Source organism: Macrobrachium nipponense, chromosome 28, assembly GCF_015104395.2.
Source record: "Macrobrachium nipponense isolate FS-2020 chromosome 28, ASM1510439v2, whole genome shotgun sequence".
NCBI classification, from domain to species: Eukaryota; Metazoa; Arthropoda; class Malacostraca; order Decapoda; family Palaemonidae; genus Macrobrachium; species Macrobrachium nipponense.
This window is the reverse complement of record NC_087217.1, coordinates 22,453,060-22,460,391: the sequence shown is the minus strand read 5'-3', so window position 1 is coordinate 22,460,391 and position 7,332 is coordinate 22,453,060. Positions and strand designations below refer to the sequence as shown.

The 7,332-nt window shown below is 34.2% G+C and overlaps 1 long non-coding RNA gene across 1 annotated transcript; it reads left to right on the top strand.

Moving 5' to 3' along the window:
• Nucleotides 1-424: 424 nt before the first annotated feature.
• On the top strand, nt 425-6,745 carry LOC135201295 (uncharacterized). Its single transcript, XR_010311476.1, has 3 exons — nt 425-569; nt 4,067-4,285; nt 5,553-6,745. It is a non-coding gene; the product is annotated as an uncharacterized LOC135201295 (long non-coding RNA).
• Nucleotides 6,746-7,332: the final 587 nt, after the last annotated feature.

Genomic DNA, 7,332 nt, shown 5'->3' with positions numbered 1-7,332 from the left:
ACATTCTCATATTTAGTCAATTAGCCATTTTTTCCCTTTGTATACAGAATATTCCTAAGCAAGGTATCGATTATAGTTGATAATATATTACGCAATGCTGTTTGATTGAAGTTAAAATCATTTCTTAAAGACTATGTTCATCGAATATTTGCGTCCTGATGATTCATAATATTCATTATTCCTTCTGTTGTTCGAATGTGTGGCCTGTTTGTTTGCTATACCTTTTAATAGGAAATATCTTAATTGTTTATCTATTCATTGATTAAAATCATTTTTTATTCATTTATTTATTTATTCCTTCGTATCGGGGACCCTCAAAAATACTCCTCTCTTGTTTCACTTCCATCTGAAGTATCCTTTGAAAAACCACTCTTCTCTCTCTGGCCAATGGGTTTGTCTCTTACAAATCCTCCAACCAATAGGAGAAGCGAACAAAATTCAGTCCTTTTCTTCTTTCGTTGGAAGTCTCTGATTGATTGAGAAGAATTCTTCGTAGATTTCGGAGCTCGTTTTCTGTCACCCTCCTCAAAATATCTACAGGATTCGTGGTTTGAAGGTTGTTGCTCAAGGTAAGGACGGTTTTGTCGTGCTCGCGTTATAAAATTAGCTGGTGTGTATAATTCAGGAAGTTTTCTATTTTAAATCGGTGGTATCAAAGGAAACTTGGTTTGATTCCCAAATGAGTGTGAACTTTATAAAATAACGCCGGGTGTAAGAAACCGTATGGTATTGTTCCTTAAAGCCAGGGTTGCAGGATTCAAATTGTACCAATTGTGAATTTTTAAGAATTTAGTGAATTTGTGATATTGAAGATGTCTATAAAATCTTTTTTACATTGCTGCTAGTTTTCTCATAGCTTCGTGGTTGCTCAGTCGTCTACTTATCAAGCATTTTTAGTGCATGCCATCCACTGCTAAGTAGAAATGAGAGTTACATCAGATACATAGTCTAAAATCTTCGACAGAATTTTCTTTGTCAACCCCATTGTCTTACGTTAATTTTGATCCTCTGTTAATAGTGCATAAGGTTCACTTGTCCAAGGTCTAAGTGCCTTAGATAGTGCATATTTTCAAATTGGCAGGACATAATTTTATCCACTGATTAAAAGTACCGTTAAAGCTCGCATTTAATTCCTTTAAGGCGTCACTCCGTGTCTTTGGTGATTAAGGAAATGAGGTATGGGATCAAGCACTTATATGTTCCTGAAGAAACTTGTACCTGAGTAGTCTAAACTTGCCCAGGTTAATTATCTTGACCCATCATGATCGTATGGACGCGGGTTTAAAGAAACCATATGGTAACTATAGTTCTTAAGTCAGGGCTGTAAATTTGTATTGAGTGAGATAGTGAACTTGTAGGAGATATTTGAAGTTTTCTTTCTTCAAGATTGTGAAAGGTAAATTCGCTCTTAAAAGATAATTATAAAATCTTTCATAACTGGTAGTCTAGTTAGCCCCGTGACTGGTATCTCTCCTACTCGCTAGGCGTTTTTAGTGCTTGTTAACTACTGTAATTGTAGAGCAGAGAATCCAGATACATAGAAATTAACTTTTTAAGGATGGATTAGTAAGTCCTGAATTTACTTAGTAAATGCTGATATTCTGTCTTGAGCAGAATCTGCATTAGTCGATATGGCCAGGTTAAATGCGTTCGCTTATAGTTAACACGTCTTGGGTATTATAAATTTTCAAATTGCGGTACATGATTTTATCCTTAAAGTAACTGTAAGGCGTATTATTGCTATTCCCCTAAGGCTTGTTACTCAAACTTTGGTGTATGATGAAGCATAGACTTGGCTGAAGAATTGTCACTCGTAAGTCTTAAGATATACTGTTCTGTGACGAGTTCATTGTGCGTCCCTACATGAGCTTTTCACAGCATGTGGGTATTTCATGGGAGTATTTTAAGAACTATGGGGTTGGTTGATAGTTTTCTTGATATGTTTTGAGTTTATTTCTTCCCCGCTTAGGATAAATATCCAATAGAGCCTGTTTTGGCTGTAAGGTGAATCTAGGATGAAATGCTATTGTAGATGCCACGTGAGTTGGAGAATAGAACAATGAACCTTGGGACCGTTGACATTTAGTTCATGAAAAATTAAGGTTGATAATCTACCGAAGAGTGCATGGTCATTATGCTGAGAGTTAACTTAATTCCATACGTTGATAGGTATTGACTGAATGTCGTTTCTCAGTAATGTGGCAAGTAAGTCTGTGGAGCAGATAGCTGGTCTTAAACGGAGGCTACTAGCTTGTTGTTCTCCATAGACAAAGCCGGGGATTTAAGAGTGGAATTAGATTACCCGTAAATACTAAAGCGAAAGCATATGCTTAATACGGTATGCAAAATTTATTAGATCAGTAATTGATACTGAGTAAATTAAGTCAGTTTTAGTTGAGTATCTCGTATTAATAAGTCGCATTACCCCACCCACTTGGAATGATCTTATCTGTCGTAATTCACCTGTTCCAGCATATCGAACTTAATATTTTAAATAAACCAGAATTGCTGTACTATATCAGCATGGCAAAAGGTTGAAACAATCAGACTTTAATGTTAAGTTTAGATTACTTCAGTTAGTGAAACTTTGATCTAAAAAAAATTTAAACTCCTTTTACCTTTGCAATTAGCATTCTTATTCCCATAATTTATTGCCATACTGACATTGTTACCATGAAATTTTAGCTGAATGTTAGCTAAATGATAGTGTGTAAATTCCCACAATTTTTAGGTAATCAGTTCTGTAGAATTTCATTTGAGTATTTGCGTATTACATACTTTGCTGGCAGTCAGGAATGTTGTGCTTAGCCCCTGCAAAGAGCGGTCATTAGTTTATTCAAGAGTTAAGATTTTCAATAAAACAATCCGGGATTAACCAAAGATTTCGTTTTAGGTCGTCTTTATAGTGCTGACGTTTTAGTTCTTTATACTATAGTAGAGATAATGTGGAAATTTAAACTTTTCCAGCAAATTTTAACTATTATACGTAATGGTTTGATCTCCAACCTAGCTTATTTGCGAAGTGGTCTGCGAACTTTGAATTTGTTTCCTTAGTCTTTAGTTTGAACGAAGTAATTTTGGGTAACAGTGGTTTCATGGCGATTAACAAATTTGTGGGTACTTAAATACCTCTGAAATAGGAGGGGGAAGTTTTTGTGAATGATTTTGAGTGTTTTGCCAAGAAAAGTAAGCGTGCAGTCATACCAAGTACCTTTTTCAGTCCGCTAAAAGGAACAACGGCACTTGGGCTGTATTGATAGTGTAAGCGGTAGTGTTTTTCATTGTTGCAGCGGGTGAGAGTTTACCCATTATAAGATTTGTTCCGAGGTGATAAAGGTATAGTGTAATTTACCACAGGATAAGATGCCAGGCATTTTTAATCTTTTATAACCAGGGCTTCTAAAAGGCACCCATTTCGTCATCGTGTGTGTAAGGCCATTCTTCATCTCTGCCAACAATCGGCGTCTTATTGACATTTTAAATTAGTTCTGATTCATCAAAAATTTTGAGTTCAAAATAACAGCTTTATGAAAATCTTACTGTAATCATTCCATAGTCAGTGAACTTGCTAATAGCTGGTATTTATTCCTGTGAGTTATAGTCCGTAACAGAATTATGCATGTTAAAAGATTGAAAAACTTTCAAAATATGTAAATTGCAGTAGTCCAAATCTGTGAAATTAGTCTGACTAGATGTTTTAAAAATCTAGCAGGTTAGGGATTTTTTTTGTTTTTGACAAGGCAATTCTAAAAATTTATATCAACAGGAGCTGGCAATATAGCTAGTCAATTACTCTTGACGTGCTCAGTAAAAACTGTAGTTAACGAGCGTTTTGTATTGTTTGCAGTTTGTGGTTTGACTTACTCAATATTGGCCATTCTTATTTTTTTATGTAGTCTTTGTTGCTGGTGATGTTTAAGGTAAACAATGAACGATGTATCAGATTAATTTAAGGGTTAATTTTAAATCATTGTCTACTTCATTCTCACCAGAATAGTAAGGGATGATGTCAACGTTTTATTGCAATTCTTCTTTTCTATGACCTAACTTGTTTTTTTCTTTTCAGAAGGCAAAAGACTGCTGTTGATTACCCTGCTCCAAAATACTCTTCTCAGAATACGGAAAGATAAAAGGTTGAAAGGAAGAGTGAAGTGGAGAAGGGCAGTCTCCCCCCACCCCCACTAAAAAAAAAAGAAAAAAAAACGGGTTCCAGTATGTTTACGCCTGCCGAATATCTTGAGGTCTCGAGTGGAATACCATTATGAAATTAATTCTTGGATATAAAGTAAGCTATGGATGGTTGTCAGTTGTTTTAAGTTTAATTTTGGTATGGTCGCATTATTTTTTGTAATGCTATTGTGTCTCTGATCTATTAGCCCTAGAGAAGTGAATAAAATTTCATGTAAGTTTCAGCTTTCTATAGCCTAGGTCATTGTGGTTTTAAAAATTTTTACACAAGAATCTCGGTATCTAAAGCATAACTTCATAAAAGTATCAGTTGGCAATGAATTATAAACTAAAATACATGTTTAGTAAAAACAAAAGCTATCCATGTGACTTAGCATTGTAATATGACTATCACTATGATTCGGTAGATAAGAACTGTTCATATGCAACAAGCCCCCTTGTACCATTGACGTGCAATTCAAGCTTACAAAGAATGTACTTCATTTAGGAAGTAATACGACGTGGTAAAGGGAAAAGGCGAGATCCCACCCTTTGAAAATGAAGTTTTAAAATAGCTTGAACAGCAATAGACTAAACCTAATTAAAGGCACCTTTAGAATATTTTCCCAAGTTTTCCATTTATGCAAGGAGGAAAATAAGGGAATGTAAATGAGAAATAATTTGTATTGGTATCAAATTAAGAACTCTAGAATTGTGAATTACTATATATAAAAGGAAATCTAGCACTTTTCTCTAATGTGGTTCAAAAAGTACATAAAATTTCTAGGTGGGCGGGAAAGCTTGCTTAGCTCAATTCAAATTCCTTTGGAGAGTGATTGTTCTCGTCAATGTTAGTCCCAATTCTTTTAAGTGTACCATGGGTTAATGGTTAGTATCCTAATGAACTTGTGCTACTCTTGCCAATCTAAGAATTAATTATTTTTACAATATTTAATATAGCTTCTCATAGTTTGAGAATTAATTGGCTTGATAATGCATGTTACCTCAAATTAACTTGCTTTGAAAAAAAAATTGCTTAGTTGATAAGTTACTTAGTATATCGAGACTTACTGTGGATTATGTTGACACTGCATTCAACTTTTTACACAAGACTGCTAAAATCTATGAACTATTTTTCGTTTAAATGTTAATTCAGAGAAAGATTATGTTCAGTGGTAAGAATATTTATCAATTTAATTTTTTAGTGAAATTTCATAATTTATCAATTTATGTAGGAAATTAAACTGGCGTAATTATCTAAAATTTTTAATCTTTAGAAAAAAAAACGTGGTCGTAATTGGTATGACTGGCAAATCGGTATATACTTTCTTTTTTCAAGTTTCATATTTTCATAGTTTCATTTAACACTTTTATTATTAATTCAGGAATGGCGAAATGTTTTTGATAGTGAATAAACATCGGCTGAAGAGGTAGGAAGTCTCCTGGTAACGTCTGTTTCGGTAAAGATGGAGGAAGTTACGTAAAGCCTTAGGAACAACAAACTTGAAAAGACTTAATCGAAAAATGTCTTGCAAGAAGTGAGCTGCTACCGAGGAAATGGCCGACTGCAAGAGCATTTGGAGCAAGCTACTTATAAGAGCGCATAATGCAATGTCGGGAGGCGTCAGACCAGAAGGGCGCTGCTGCTGTTTATAGGGTGATCGTTCCAAGAAGTTGACAGAAATGGAGTAGGGCTGTTAGAGGTAAGACATGTTAAGCTGCAGTCCAGAGAGAAGCAATTTAGCAAGACAGGAAAAGCAGCAAATGAGTGATAGCAAAGAGGAGGGAAGTCACGAGAAGTAACAGCCTGGAGTTGAGCGGGTTGCACAAGAAGAGATTATTTCTAAACTGATGAAGCAGCTGCAAGAAAAGAGAACAAGTTGTTTGTAATTAGTAAACCAAGAGAGGAAAGTGACCCTAGTATCCAGTTATCGTGAAATAAATATCAAGAACCCAAACCAAAACAGAAAATAATGGGGAATCGGATTAAAACAACCTCAAAATTAATGCTGTAATCTTAACCAGTTTCTTCCAGTTTAGTGAAAAATAATTTAATTATTTACTTCCATAACAAGTGTTCTGTTTAAATAGCCATTTTGGTTTATGAATCTTAAATGAATGTTTTTAGAGTAACAGTTAAAAATAATCCTCGGTCTTTGGTTTCCTTATTTCTTTTAATCCTCATTCTTTGTGTTCCTTATAGTTGCCCCTTGAATTGTTTTTAAAACTGAGTATAAGTTAAAGAATTAATCCTTCAAATTTTCTATTATAATATACATTACAATCATCTCTAGTCTCTTTCTTCGAATCTTCACCGATCTTATTGTATTCCATAGATTTTTCTGTAGTGTACTAGTCTGGGATTAAAGTATCACTTAAAATCCCTGGAATCTAAGATAGTTAACTTCATCTTCCTTCATAATTTAACTTGGTCGCCGTCGGTGATTCACCTGAGGAAAAATTTAATCTATTTTAAACCAACCGAATGAGTTTTAATACTAACAAAGTGAACTTATGTTGAAGTATGCTTTTGGCAAGCGAAAACCGTATTAAATTTCAATTTATAATAAGGTTTTTATGTAATCCTTAAATTATGGTAAAAGTAACATGGGAATAAAGTAAAGAAAATTTAATACAAAAATATATGTCCTTATACACCATACTACTTTCATCAACCATCTCATATTGTACCAATATAAAAAAAAAATCTTTAGGTAGATATTTCCCAGCATACAAGCCAATGGCAGTACTAGTACTAATATTTGCTACACTAACATGTCAAAAAAATTTATGAATTCCAGGGTGTTAAAAAACTTTATTTGGGGGAGGGGTTTGGATGTTAGGTTAACAAAATTAGTATCAACTTGTCCTAAATAGCAGAAAACTAATTTAATCGCAGATTTTTCGACTGTATAATACAATCGGTAACTTGTAATTGTACTGCATAAATTGTCCCATTTACCAATTAACAAAAAGTCTCAGAACTTACTTGGATGCAAACTGAAGGATTAACGAAAAACTGATGCATTTTTCCTTGTCCTTAGTACTCCAGTGAACACCGATGACACTTTCTTCATCGCCTGAACAGGTTGCACTCATTCTTTACACCTCAGATCAACTATATCTTGCAATTTAAATAGTTCCTGTAGTTACTAATTCACTTGA